The sequence below is a fragment of the Microcebus murinus genome, chromosome 10 (assembly GCF_040939455.1).
Source record: "Microcebus murinus isolate Inina chromosome 10, M.murinus_Inina_mat1.0, whole genome shotgun sequence".
Lineage (NCBI taxonomy): Eukaryota > Metazoa > Chordata > Mammalia > Primates > Cheirogaleidae > Microcebus > Microcebus murinus.
The window spans coordinates 15,375,055-15,388,971 of record NC_134113.1 but is presented as its reverse complement, the minus strand read 5'-3'; the positions used below and the strand labels follow the sequence as shown (position 1 = coordinate 15,388,971).

The 13,917-nt window shown below is 45.8% G+C and overlaps 1 long non-coding RNA gene across 1 annotated transcript in view; it reads right to left on the bottom strand.

Moving 5' to 3' along the window:
- Positions 1-2,563: 2,563 nt before the first annotated feature.
- The window catches only part of LOC109730909 (uncharacterized), a 29,301-nt gene continuing 17,947 nt past the window's right edge, over positions 2,564-13,917 (bottom strand). Inside the window, exon 2 of the long non-coding RNA XR_012921384.1 lies at positions 2,564-3,023. This is a non-coding gene — a long non-coding RNA (uncharacterized LOC109730909). The remainder of the gene's footprint in view (positions 3,024-13,917) is intronic.

Here is a 13,917-nt window from a genome sequence, read left to right as displayed (position 1 = left end):
TCACCCTCCAAGGCTAGGTTAGGCGCTGTCTGTCCCTTTTTTCCATAGCATATCATGCTCCTCTCTATCTGAGCAGCCCCCATCAGGCTGGGTTGTGACAGCAGCCTCACTGGTCCCTCTCTGCTACCTGCCTGGAAGGAAATCCAACAGGAGTTGAGAAATAACCTCCCTGTTGCACTGAGATTGTGTTGGTTGTCTGTTTTTGCAGCATATCCTAGCCTATCCTAACTGATGCATCCTTAAGATTTCTTGTGTGGAAGTAGGGAGAGAGAATCAATCTTTCTCTGGCAGAAAAGATAGGAGACATGCAAACTGCTGAAAGCCATGCTTCCAGCCTGTTGGAGAAAACTGATCTGAGAAACCGAGACCAAGAAAGAGAGACAGGGATGGAGATGGTGTGATGACAATCAGAGACCTGAATTCTGGTTGTCTCTGAGGCCCAACTGGACCCCTTTCCCACAATTACATGAACCTGTACTGTCCTGGGCTGCCTCTCAGAGAACACCATGAAATTTACTAAACCACCCTATGACTGAAATTCAGAAAAGTCCTGAAAACATATAGGATCAGATCTGGAGTAAGCCTCAAAGAACCAATCCTCTTTAACAGATGGGAGAATTGGGGCAGGGTGATATGCCAAGTCACTTAAGGAACTTAGCAAAGTCAGGCCGGGCGTGGTGGCTCACGCCTGTAATCCTAGCTCTCTGGGAGGCCGAGGCGGGCGGATTACTCGAGGTCAGGAGTTCAAAACCAGCCTGAGCAAGAACGAGAGCCCGTCTCTACTATAAATAGAAATTAATTGGCTAACTTATATATATATATATATATATATATATAAAATTAGCTGGGCATGGTGGCGCATGCCTGTAGTCCCAGCTACTTGGGAGGCTGAGGCAGAAGGATTGCTTGAGCCAGGAGATTGAGGTTGCTGTGAGCTAGGCTGACACCATGGCACTCACTCTAGCCTAGGCAACAGAGCGAGACTCTGTCTCAAAAAAAACAAAAAGAACGCAAGTGACTGGTACCCATCCATCCTAACCGACAGGGGTCTAAACCACAAGCGTGAGTCTGAGAGACTCAAGTTGAAAAACCGACCAGTACAGATTTGGCTTCTGAAATCCCATCTCGGGGTCTCCTATAAATGAGGGTGCCGAGAGAGAGAGTTTTGTGAGTTTCATTTTCAGTTGAAAAGTCAGGAGGTGAGGAGGGAAAGCGAGATTGGAACGTGGACTGTGGGGTAAGAAACTAGTGAGGTGGAACAAAGAGGAAAAGGAGCTGCCGGAAGCCGTATGCAAATGAGCCCCTGGGGCTGGAGAAGGGGCGGGAACAATATGCAAATGAGCGCCTGGGCTGGGGGAGGGGCAGGCACAAGGGAAGAGCTTGAGTGTTGGGGGTGTGAGCCCTGGAACTGTCACCCTGGGCTTCCGGACCCTCATTTGAATCTTTAAAAATGTGGAATGAGCTGAGAAGAGGCCTGGGAATCTACCGGGTTAACCCCAGCTCAGAGGGCCACAGGGGAAGACAGTCTGTTCAAATCCCAGGCTTTCAGGACTCTTCCTTCAGTGTTCCTCCCACTTGTGGCTGCAGCAGACACTTTTCTGGGTGCTTGCCCAGGCTACACCTGCCTCCCTGAGAGCTGTCCCCATCCCACCCAAACTCAGAGCCTTCTGGGTAAGGTCTGCGCCTGCCCGCCCTGGCCCCAGCTGAGGTGGCACAGAGATGAAGGACAGACACAAAATGGGACAGAGAGCAAAGACTGGCTCTGCAGTGCCACAAAGGAGTAATCGCAGACCCAGGCTTTCCAGGACAACTTTGGTCAAGGCCTGGCTGTGTTACTATTGTTATTATTTTTGTTATTATTATTGTTTTTATTGTTATTATTTTATTATTGTTATTATTTTTCTACTTAAGCCCAGTTGAGTGGGTTCTAGCAATGGTTCTTAACCTTTTCTGGGCCACAGATCACTCTAGGAATCTCAAGAGGACATAGGAACCACGACCCAGAAAAAAGCACATGTGCAGGCAATTGGACAAACAGCACCAGGGTGTTGCAGACCCTGAAATGGGTCCGTGGACCACACGTTGAGAACCTCTGGCCTGCAAGCCAAGGGAATTTAGGTAAAAAAGGCTGGACAGAGGTTCCCAAGAGGGGACCATGGCTGAAAGCTGGCTTGGTAGAAGGGTCAGGAAGACCCAGATTCAGATTCTAACCCCATCCCATAATAGCCATGTATGAGATCTGTGTGTGGCAAATGAGGAGGATAACACACATAGAAAGAGTTACAAAACACAAAGGTACAGCTTAATCAATGATTACCAAGTACATACCTGTGGGCCAAAAGGTTAGACCATCGCCAACATTCCAGAAACCTCCCTCATGCTCTTTTCCAATTGTAAACCATCCCACGACCCAGGGATAATCTGCTTATTTTTGAAATTTGTGTAAATGCAAAGCCAAAAGTACAAATTCTTTTGGGTCTGGCTTCTCTCCCTGGACCTTGCATTTGTGAGATTGATCCTTGCTGTTGCATATATCCATAGAGTGTTCACTTTCACTGCTGTGTAGTGCTCCATTTTATGACACTTTATTTACCCCTTTCACGGGTGATGGACACTTGAGTTGTTTGGGGTGATTACAAATAATGCTCCTATGAACATTCTTGTACATGCCTCCTGATGCTCTTGGGCTCATTTTTGTAGGATTACACCCATGAGTGGTCATGCTGAACCACAGGATGTGTTTATTCCCAGCAGAGTAGATAATGGCAAACTGTTTTCCAAAGTGGGTGTATCAGTAATACTCTCTAGAGCAGTGTGTATAAGTTCTTATCGTTACCATCCTCTCTCCCTCCATAATCTGTTTTCAGAGATCTTCAGTTCTGGTCATTGAGGTACCCAGGCCCCATCTCAGGTGGAGCAGAAAGCAGAGTCCTTGGTGGCAGCTGTTGGGGCAAGTGGCTCCTCTAGTGCCCGCAGGGTGGTGAGCTCTGGCGTTCAGCTTCCTGTCTGGCATCGGGCCCTTCCTAAGGAGTGAGAGTGAAAAGGGAGCTGCCCAGAGAGCCCAGGCTGACCCCCTCATGGAAGGGGCCAGGGCAGAGGGCAGAATTGGCATGCCAGCTCGTTCCTTCTGAAAGCACTCAGTCTGTCTGCCTTCCAAGAGACGGGTTCCGTGTGGACTCTGAAAATTGAGCCAGGATTTAGGACATTTGGATTCTTTTCTCTACATGGCCGTAAATTAGCCCTATTCTTGGGCTCACCCATTACCATCTCTGTGTGCTCATTTCTTCCCCTGGGGAAAAAAAGAAAAAAAAGAAACACTAACATCTGCCTACCTCCTAGGTGAAGGTGCCTCTGGACATCACAAAATGATAGATAAGAAAACCATCAGAAAAGAATTTTAAATGCAGGTCACATTGATTGTGGTTTGTGTTACTTCCTGATTTCGCTAATTAAAAGAATATACAAAACCACCCCTTCCCTTTTTTCCTCCTATAGATCTATGTATAAAAATTCTATGGTGAGGCTGGGCACAGTGGCTCACGCCTATAATCCTAGCATTCTGGGAGGCTGAGGCAGGAGGACTGCCTGAGATCAGGAGTTCAAGACCAGCCTGAGCAAGAGCAAGACCCCATCTCTACTAAAAATAGAAAAAAAATTAGCCAGTAAACTAAAACTAGAAACAAAAAATTAGCCAGGCATGGTGACGCACACCTGTAATCCCAGCTACTCGGGAGGCTGAGGCAGGAGGATCGCTTGAGCCCAGGAGTTTGAGGTTGCTGTGAGCTAGTCTGATGATACTGCACTCACTCTACCAGGTCAACAAAGTGTGAATCTGTCTCAAAATAAAATAAAATTAAAAAGTCTATAGTGGGCTGGACGCAGTGGCTCACGCCTGTAATCCTAGCACTCTGTGAGGCTGAGGCGGGCGGATCGCTCGAGGTCAGGCTGGTTTGAAACCAGCCTGAGCAAGAGTGAGACCCCATCTCTACTATAAATAGAAAGAAATTAATTGGCCAACTAATATATAGAGAAAAAAATAACCGGGCATGGTGGCGCATGCCTGTAGTCCCAGCTACTCGGGAGGCTGAGGCAGAAGGATCACTTGAGCCCAGGAGTTTGAGGTTGCTGTGAGCTAGGCTGACGCCACGGCACTCACTCTAGCCTGGGCAAGAGTGCGAGACTCTGTCTCAAAAAAAGAAAAAAGAAAATCTTCATCTTTCTCTGCTGCACCACTTTTTTTTTTTTTTTTTTTTGAGACAGAGTCTCGCTTTGTTGCCCAGGCTAGAGTGAGTGCCGTGGCGTCAGCCTAGCTCACAGCAACCTCAAACTCCTGGGCTCGAGTGATCCTTCTGCCTCAGCCTCCCGGGTAGCTGGGACTACAGGCATGAGCCACCATGCCCGGCTAATTTTTTTTTTTATATATATATCAGTTGGCCAATTAATTTCTTTCTATTTATAGTAGAGACGGGGTCTCGCTCTTGCTCAGGCTGGTTTTGAACTCCTGACCTCGAGCAATCCGCCCGCCTCGGCCTCCCAAGAGCTAGGATTACAGGCGTGAGCCACAGCGCCCGGCTGCACCACTTTTAATAAAAGGATGTGTTCTATAAGATTTGGATTAAGTCAAAAAGCTGAACTTAGGGGCCTACAAGGCCACATATGACCTTAAGGCCACAGGTCCCCCACCCAATGAATCTGTGGTCTTTGCACTTGAGATGTGGGCCTCAGGGAGGGGCAGGCGGTGGCAGAGCCAGCTCAATTGTCCCTAACAGAGGAACTTCATCACTTCCAGGCTGAAGAATCCTGATTTACAATGACAACTTCTCTGAGCAGGCAGCATTGTCCCTGCCACCCCACAGAGCTGTGATTCAGGCCCCAGGTTTGGCCCTGCCAAGCTCCCAGAGAGCTCTGGACCCTGGTCATCGGCCTCCGGTGCCAGCCATGTGAAAAAAGGCCACTTTACATTTGATACAAAGCATCAGCCGGTCTCATTCATGGTGTCCGGAACATGCTAAGCTCTGGACGTGGGCTGGAAAGGAGCACTTCACGCCCTTTCCTGCCTCCCCGCCGGGTGGCTCTCACAGACCCCCGAACACGCAGCGGCCCCCAGCCCACCCGGTCTCCCCAGATGTCAAGAGATGTTGTTCTAGGGAACAGTGTGAGAAAAGCCCCATTCTCCTCTCTCTGCCCCACTGGCCAAGAAGCCCCAGCCCACAGGTGCCTGGCGGAGCCCGAGGAGCTGCCAGAAAGCGCCAGCCCATTCACTCTGCGTGAGAAGCGGCTTCCTCCGTGCCAAGTCCCAGCCCCCGCAGCCCCGCCGCCCCAGGGCCTGGTTCTCGTTAGCGGCACCTGTCTGGCCAGGCCTCAGAGCCCATCTCCCGCCCCGCGGCCCCACCAACGCAGGTGACCTCATGACCACGGCCTCCCTCAGAGCCCCCAGTTCTTCTGACAAAGCCCTGCTTGTCTGCAACACGGGGTCTCAGAGAGGTCTCCAGGCCCAGAAATAAGAGAAGCCGAGAGCCTGGTGATCCCGCCCGACGTGCTGTCATGGAAGATGGAGAAATTCAGGTGGAGGCAGCGGAGGGACCTCGGAGAGCATCGGCAGGTCCAGTGGATCTCAGCCCTGGCTGCCGCACAATCGCCTGGGGAACTCTGAAAAGTGAGGCTCTGATTTAGATGAGGGGGTGGGAGGGAGAACCCTCCGTGGAGCCAGGAAGAGAATCCCTGATGCGGTTCAACCCACTTGTCTCACAGACAGGAGAAACTGAGGCCCTGATAGAAGGGACTTTGGGGATCCTTAATCTTGTCCAATCCACCTGTTTTACAAATGGAGAAACTGAGGCCCAGAGAGGTTAAGTAGATTTACTCAAGGTTCCATAGCTAATAAGTTATGTCTTTTAGTATTTTGGGCAGTTTGACTTCTAGTTGTCTCAAAATAGTTCTACCTCTATCATCTCTAGTTTTATTGCCTTAAATATCTGCTTTAAACCCATCAGGATTCCCACTATTCAAGAAACAAAGTCCACATTTCTTAACATGACATCTGAGGCCATGTCACAACCTGACCCCTACTTACCTTTCCAGATGTACCACTTTTTTTTTTGAAACAGAGTCTCACTCTGTTGCTCGGGCTAGAGTGCCGTGGTGTCATCCTAGCTCACAGCACCTCAAACTCCTGGGCTCAAGCAATCCTCCTGCCTCAGCCTCCCAAGTAGCTGGGACTACAGGCATGTGCCACCATGCCCGGCTAATTTTTTCTATATGTTTTTAGTTGTCCAACTAATTTCTTTCTATTTTTAGTAGAGATAGGGTCTCGCTTTTGTTCAGGCTGGTCTCGAACTCCTGAGCTCAAATGATCCTCCTGCCTCGGCCTCCCAGAGTACTAGGATTACAGGCATGAGTCACTGCGCCTGGCCAGAAGTACCACTCTTATACCTAGCCAAGAGGGGCCCCTGCCCTGGTCCTCTCATTTTAAAGGGCTCCATTCTGGCCTTCTTCTGATTATGTCTCTCCGCATGGGACAAGGAATCCACAGGGTCAAGGAGACATGCTCACCTGGAGCCTATAACCTCCTTCTGGGGACTCTGGACCCCAGAACATCCCAAGTTCACCTATAGGGTCTGTACAGGCCTCTTCCCTAGGTCTAGGCTTCTTAAAAAATAGTGCTAGTAGGATGCATTTTCCCAGGCCTGAAGGGTGGTCCTGCGACAGCTGTTCACTGAGGAGTAGGGTGACATGCAGGCTGGGTGTCCACGTCCTCCTGGTGTGAGCTGAAGGACTGAACAGGAAAAGCAGAAGGCAGGCTGCAAGCTGGCAGCTGGTTCCTTTATGCTCTGGGGAATCCAAGAATTCTAAATTCGAACATTGCCTTCTAGGTTGTCATGAAAGTATATTTGTCAAGATAGAAGGATAGAACATATTTAACTGTTAGATTTATAAATGTTAAATATTTAGCTATGGTGTATAGGTTTCCATTTCTACCGTTGCTTTGGCCCTACCTGCTTTGGGGACAGTTGCTTTTCAATTGGCTCCTGTAGGTGGAGGCTTCATGGTCCCTGACTTGTGAAAAGATCCCTCAGGTCTCCCAGCTGGGGAATGGAGGGAACTGGGCTCAATGTTGACCCCTGTGGCCCTCGGGGAAGGAGCAGTGGAAGTCAGCCTTGCTGCTAAAAGGCAAGTGGCCCAGCCCTCCAGTCTGTATAGGAGCAGCTGGCAATTCCTGGAGGGGGTCACAGGCTGTACTTATGGTAAAAAGAATGCATGTAGCGTTGATGTGATATGGAACCAGGATGTGTGGTCCCCAAGCCCTGGTTGGTGGGACCTTCCTTTCTTCCTGCAATGCATGTCTTACAAAGTCCTCTTTTTAAATTCCAAGGCTGTAGACTGTTTTCTACCACAGAATTTCCATGCAATATATGAATACTAGGAACAGGACTGCTGGGTCACAGGGTATCTCAGATACCTGCTTGCCTAACTGATTCTATTCACAGATTGTCCTTTGGAGTGGTTGCACCTGTCTGACATCACATGAGCTGTCCGTGAGGGTTCCACTGTCCCCATGCTTCTGCTGACACCTGACGGGATTCAGTTCTCTAATTTGTGCCAGATCACTAGCAGAAAAGTTGTATCTCATTGTTGTGCTAATTTGCAATTTTTTTAATTACTGATGACTTTGAGCATTTTATTATATGTCTGTTGGCTTCAATCAGCTCAGAATCCTCCCATTGATCTATCATCCTGCTCACCTTTCTCTAGGTTTCTCTGCAAGGAGACCTGGAGAGACTGGGAACCAGTCTGGTGCTGTCTGGATTCGCTATGACACTGAATAGCGGCTACAGCATTTGCCATTCCTGCCTATTCCCATCTCTTGGGGACTGCATCTCCTACCCTCTGGGCTGGACCCTCCCCAGCTCGCTGCTCTCCAGCTGCCCTGGCCGGCCAGGAACGTGCAAAGCCGTTCCCACCCCAGGGACTTTCACTCTCACTCTTTCCTCTGCCTGAGCCACTGCCATGCTCGAGGCTTGTCCCTCTCTCCCTGCAGTTCCTGCTCAATGTTATCTCCTCAGTGACATCTTCTCTGACCTCTGTATCCAAAGCAGCTCTTCAACGACTTTCTCTCCTTAATTTTTCTTCTTAGCACCTCTCCCCACCAGGCAATTCCCATTGCCTGTCATGCTATGTGTTTACTGGTTTATTCATTGTCTCTTTCCTGGTTGCTGCAATAGCAAGGACTGTATCTTTTTGTTCACTGCTGTATCTCCAGTGCCTGGAAGGGTGGCGGCACATAGTAGACACTCAATAATCGCTTGTTGAATTGAATAAATTCTTTAGTTCCTTCTACCTAAACATATTGACACAACACTTACATATAAACATTTAGACATTTATCAGTTTTCACCAGGTGGTTTTTAGATCCTTAGAAAAATAGGTTACTGTAGGGAAAGGTGTCACAGAGCAACAAAACCCACAAACAGGTGAATAAATTATTGACTGAGTGGAATTTCCTATAGAGATTCAATTAACTTCCCTGGGGTCTCTAATGTGTTCCCCAAACTGACTAGATCAATATATTTCCAGATCTGGCTTTGAACAAAAATGCAAATTTCCCCTTAACTGTGCAATTATTTCCTGGAGCTCATATAGCACCAATTACTCCAGTTTTCTTGTATTGCTTCTGCTGTCTTTAGTCCTAAATATTATTTTCTTATTTATAAAAATATCTTTCCATAAAAAGTAATCAGTTTTTAGGCTTAGCATTTTAGTTCAACATAATGACAGATAATTAGAAAAACATCTGATCACAGTTGCATAAACATTTTCTTAATTGCTTTCTCCAAAATTAAAAAAAAAAAAAAAGTTGTTAGGAAACCCTGAGGCTAGAATTGAGCCACATTCCTTAAAAAAAGAAAAAAAAATTCGGTTGGAGTGCCAATTGTATAGGCGCTGTCTTTTGTTAAAAAAAAAAAAAGAAAAAAGAAAAAAAGTTTTAACTCGACAGTGGAAAAACCAACATTGTCACTAGGATATGAAGAAACCATGGTGAAGAACTAGTCGCAGCGAGGCCCGCAGAATGGCCGGCGGCATCTGCTCCCAGGGCCTTTATCAGCAGCCTTGTATGTTCTATTCAAGACTCTCAGAACGATTGTTGGCATGATGTAGACAAATTGACGCAAATTAGTTTAGCATGGGCTATGCAAAGTTTAAGCTTGTTGAGCAACCCTCATGGACCACATAGCAACAGCTCCTAACACTATGCAAAAGTGTTGGATGCAAAGTCCTAACTCCCCTGGACTCTGCTTTTTCAGATTGGAAGCAGGATTTGCAAAGACTGAGGCCTGGGGAGGCAGCGGGGAGGAAGAGGAGGGCAGGAAGCTGGCAATGGAGGCCGGATCCCCCACGCTGACTCTGAAGGCCAGTGATGGTTGAGAAAAATATCTCCTGAAAGTGCCGCCTGCTCTGCCTAAAACCGACCGCCTGTTATTTCATGGCCACAAATCCTCAAAGGACTGGCCCCAAAGATTAAGGAGATTCCGCCACTTCGTTCTTTACTTTTGGTTCAAATATCTGAAGACAATTCCTTCGGGGCTGGTGTCACACAGACCACCTAGAGGGACCTTCTAATTGTATTTACAGTAATTTAATTACAGCAGGGAGAGCTTCAGAAGGCAGGATTTACCAAGATCGATACTATGGGTGCCACTGGCAGCGTTTTAATCTGTTAAATCAACATAGAAATAGTAAAACATAAAGCCACTCCTTAGTTTGGAAACCACTTTATAGACTTTTTCTTCTTTTTTTTTAGGGGAAGCTGGGAGGGTGAAGAAGACATTTTCCTGGGGTCCACAGCTTTAATACTTTTGTTCATATTATTTTATACTCCATACATGCACAATGTCCATCTGATCACACACACAGAAGAGTCTGGATATCGCAAACTCACCATAGCCAAGTGTGTAATGGTGCGCATGCATGTACTTAATTAAATATATCTCTGGATAGTTATTCAAGAACTTGGTAACAAGTTCCTCCTCTGGAGAGGAGATCTGAGGAGCAGTGGGAGGGAGACTTACTTTTAACTTCATTTCCCATTCTTTTATTTGGGGCTTTTGTTTTTCCAAAACAATTTTACAGAAAAACATTTAAAATAGTTTTTTGATGTTTGCATATCATGCAAATATTAAATCCTACAAGTCAGCAACCTGTATATAATTCAGTCAATTGTAGATCATTTGGCTAACTAGTTACCCAGCTTTGGTTGGTGCCTTTCCCTTTGGGGGCATCAGCTTTCCTATCTGTAAAATGGGAGGGAATAGGCCAGCTGCTCCTGAAGGCCCCATCCCCTCCCACTGTAAGAATTTACTGACCAGAGTCTAAAAACAGCATGTACTGCTACTGCCATCTAGCAGTCCAACTGGTGCTGTGTGGATCCAGCTTTTCTTAGGCATTTTGAAAGAGGCCTGGGGACTATTATTCAGAAACACAAAAACTTCATTGAATATGCGGCTACCCTATTGCCCCTGAGTGCTTTCTGAGCTGGAGAGTATAAATATATAAACAAATCTTTAGACATTTAAAAAGTTGTTCTGAGCCTGTAATATCTGACCAACATAGTAAAACCATCATTGCAATCCAGGCTGTTAAATACAACAGATACCTGCTGGGCACCTACTATGCCTGCAGGGCACCGTGCAGATGCGTGTGTGTGTGTGTGTGTGTGTGTGTGTGTGTGTGTGTGTGTGTGTGTGTGTGTGTGTGATAGAAAGATACAGGAATTTGGCATCATGCAGTTCAGACACCGTAGCCCTATGAGGACAGAGACTGTGACCTTTTGGAAGGTGTATTCCCAGTTAGCCCATGCATCTCCAGCAGCTAGCATAGTACTGGCACACAACAGGAAGGGAGGGAGGGAGGGAGAGAAGGAAGGAAAGAAGGAAGCAAGGAAGGAAGGAAGGAAGGAAGGAGGGAGGGAGGGAGGGAGGGAGGGAGGGAGGGAGGAGAAAGGAAGGAAAGAAGGAAGGAAGGAAGGAAGGAAGGAAGGAAGGAAGGAAGGAAGGAAGGAAGGAAGGAAGGAAGGAAGGGGATTTGAATTCATGCCCCTGCGTATGAGGGCATTTTCCTCTCTGAGCCTTCGTTTCCTAGCCTGTACAATGGCCCCTGACTGTAAGGATCCAAAGACATGACCAGGGGCAATGCCTCTGTCAGCTGGAAAAAGGAGGTGGGGGGGGTCCTTCACATTTTGAGGCTCATCAACTACTTACTATAGATGACTATGAAATATGTTCTTTACTGCCCAGATTGATATTTCCGTTTGAGAACTAGAAAATGTTTTCTGCCATGTGTTCTAAGTTTACTTGATGAGCTAAAGGGGATAGTGTAGAAACAGTACAAATTCAGCATGAAGTCCACACAGGGATGGTTCTCCCACTTCTTCCCCCAATCCTGCCCTTTCCTGGCAAAAATATAGCTTGTGCTCTGTTTTTACTTCATCTCCAGGTTCCTATATATGTACACTGAAGGAATTCATTTAGATAAACTCCAAAATCTCTTCCCTTTTAAAACAGATTCGAACAGAGAAATTTTTACAAGGACATCATGGGCCCAACAGTTCTAAAGAAACTATGATCTACTGCCACCTGATGGTGGTGCATTGAATTATTTTAAGTTTTAAGCACAACTAAAGTTTAGCATTTAAATATTATTAACTACGACCTAATGAATTTGCACACATAGTTACATGGTATCTCATTACAGTGCCGGGGGCAAGAGATGTTTTCGCAAAAGGTCATGATAGCAGACACTTCAGGAGCCATGATTCAGTACTAAGTCCCACCTGAATTCTCCCACTTAATTCTCATAGCCATCAGTTCTTTGATTATCCCCACTTTACAAATGAGGAAACTGATAGTCAATGAGGTAACGACTTGCCCAGGTCACAAGGTTGGTAAATAGCAGACACAGAACTCAAGCCCAGCTCCTTCTGATTAACAATGATGCTCCCGGCATGGTACACGCTACAATGTTGATTTTCTTACTCCTGACTCGAAAAACACTTAACATCTTTGAAGAAATTTCTTCAATTACAAAGAATGAAATAAAAATAACTGGAAATCCCATCATTAAAATGAAATCAATGTTAACATTCTGTGCATATATATCCTATATATATATATATATATATATATATATTTTTTTTCCAGAAAAGGAATTCAGACTGGATCTGAATTCTTGGGCTCAAGTGACCCTCCCACCACAGGCATGTGCCACCATGCCCAGCTTCACTGTGATTACTTGTCTGTTTCTTCTTCTATACTGTTATTTTAACAAGGGTGGTGATAATGCCTTTTTTTAAAAAAAAAAAAATCTCATCCATTGTATTTCTACCTGGCACAAATTAAGTATTTACTAAATTTAATTAGATAAATAAATGAGTGGAGAAATGATTGAATTAAAAAAGAAAGGGAGGCTGGGCATGGTGGCTTACACCTATAATCCTAGCACTCTGGGAGGTCGAGGTGGGAGGATTGCTCAAGGTCAGGAGTTTGAAACCAGCCTGAGCAAGAGCGAGACCCCATCTCTATTAAAAATAGAAAGAAATTAACTGGCCAACTAAAAATATATAGAAAAAAATTAGCCAGGCATGGTGGCACATGCCTATAGTCCCAGCTACTCAAGAGGCTGAGGCAGAAGAATAGCTTGAGCCCAGGAGTTTGAGGTTGCTGTGAGCTAGGCTGATGCCATGGCACTCTAGCCCAGGCAACAGAGTGAGACACTGTCTCAAAAAAATAAAAAAAAGAAAAGAAAAAAAAGAAAGGGAGACCAGGCATAGTGGCTCACACCTGTAATCCTAGCACCTTGGGAGTCCCGGGTGGAAGGATCACTTGAGGCCAGGAGTTTTAGAACAGCCTAAGCAACCTAGCAAGACCCCATCTCTACAAAAAATAGAAAAATTAGCTGGGCGTACTAGTGCGCACCTGTAGTCCCAGCTACTCAGGAGGCTGAGGCAGGAGAATCTCTTGAGCCTAGCAGTTTGGGGTTGCAGTGAGCTATGATGAGGCCACTGCATTCTAGCCTAGACAACAGAACAAGGCCTTGTCTCAAAAAAAAAAAAAAAATTAAAATTAAAAAAAATTATATCTTCTCAAGAACAGTTCAAATAATGCTTGCTCAAAAACTTTCAGAATATCCCTAAATTTCAAAATATCCCTAAATAATTGCTCCAGTAAATTTTTGTAAAAGAACAAATTTACTGATACTTTCTCTTTGCATTCTTCTCCAATTCCATTTCCCTTGTCTTTCTTCCCAGAGACAGCCACAACCAAGACTTTTGTGTGACTTTTTTTTTTTTTTTTTTTTTTTTTGAGACAGAGTCTCGCTTTGTTGCCTAGGCTAGAGTGAGTGCCGTGGCGTCAGCCTAGCTCACAGCAACCTCAAACTCCTGGGCTCAAGCGGTCCTTCTGTCTCAGCCTCCCAAGTAGCTGGGACTACACGCATGAGCCACCATGCCCGGCTAATTTTTTCTATATATATATTAGTTGGCCAATTAGTTTCTTTCTATTTATAGTAGAGACGGGGTCTCGCTCTTGCTCAGGCTGGTTTCGAACTCCGGACCTTGAGCAATCCGCCCGCCTTGGCCTCCCAGAGAGCTAGGATTACAGGCGTGAGCCACCGCGCCCGGCCTGTGTGACATTTTTAATGCATGAATTTATATATTGCCTACATATATAAGCATCTATAGCAATATCTAGAATGTTTAAGTAATTTTAAAATTTTTATATATATCATACATCATTGTTTCTTTCTGCAAATTGCTTTTTTCACTCTACTTTGTTTTTGAGATCTCCATTTGTTCATACATGTAGACCTAGTTTATTTTTCTAACTGCTGTCTGGATTCAATTTGGTAAATATGATACATTTTAAT